Source organism: Numida meleagris, chromosome 4, assembly GCF_002078875.1.
Source record: "Numida meleagris isolate 19003 breed g44 Domestic line chromosome 4, NumMel1.0, whole genome shotgun sequence".
In the NCBI taxonomy this organism is placed as follows: Eukaryota; Metazoa; Chordata; class Aves; order Galliformes; family Numididae; genus Numida; species Numida meleagris.
The window spans coordinates 11,728-12,563 of NC_034412.1; positions in this window are offsets into that span (position 1 = coordinate 11,728).

Sequence of the window (836 nt, forward strand, 5' to 3'; positions counted from 1 at the left end):
GGTTCCTGAAACGCACGTGGGCAGAGCTCAGCCCTGTCTCACTGGGCGGGCACCCCCGGCACTGAACACCTTTGGTCTGCGGAGCTCCGGGCTCCCCCAGCGAGCGCAAGCTTCTGCACCTAGGGGAAACTGCACACACACAGCACAGCTGAACTTTGGGGAAGGGACTAAGCAGCATGATTGGAGCACTAAGTAATTAGTATTTTTAGCACAGTAGAGTGATTTTTTTTGTGCAATGTTAAGAATCTTTTGAGAAAGCAACGGCTCCAGTAAAAATACAAACATCTGAGCTCGGCTAGCAACAAATATTTCTGTCCACTGCTGCGGTGTCCATGGTAACGCTGGGGGTAGGAGAACAGATCACCAAAGCTCAAACATTATTAACGAACATATTCACTTGGGTGAAGTGCGTGCTTCATGCTCAGAGGATCTGGGAGGTGCACACAAATCCTCTTCAATGTGTTTGTTCAGGGGTGTTGTTCCAGTGACCAGAGCAAGCTGATCATTAAGTTTTCTTCAATTTTGGTTTCTGGGCCCATTTAGGACATTTCAATTCGAACAGCTGGAAGACGTTATAAATCAAAAGCCCCAAAGCTTTAGTAAGATACATCGTTATAAAAATCTGCATTATCATCTGGACAACAAGCCAATAAACAACGTAACACAGATAATAAACTTGCCATTGTTTTCCTAACTCAGACATTTAGTGAGCTACCACCACGGTCATGTAACAACAGCAGACCCATGAGAAAAGAAACACAGCTTAAAAAATGAGAGAGGACTCTGGTGAGCGGCCAGAGGTGTAACAAGGGACCTGCAAGGAAACGTTCCAGCAG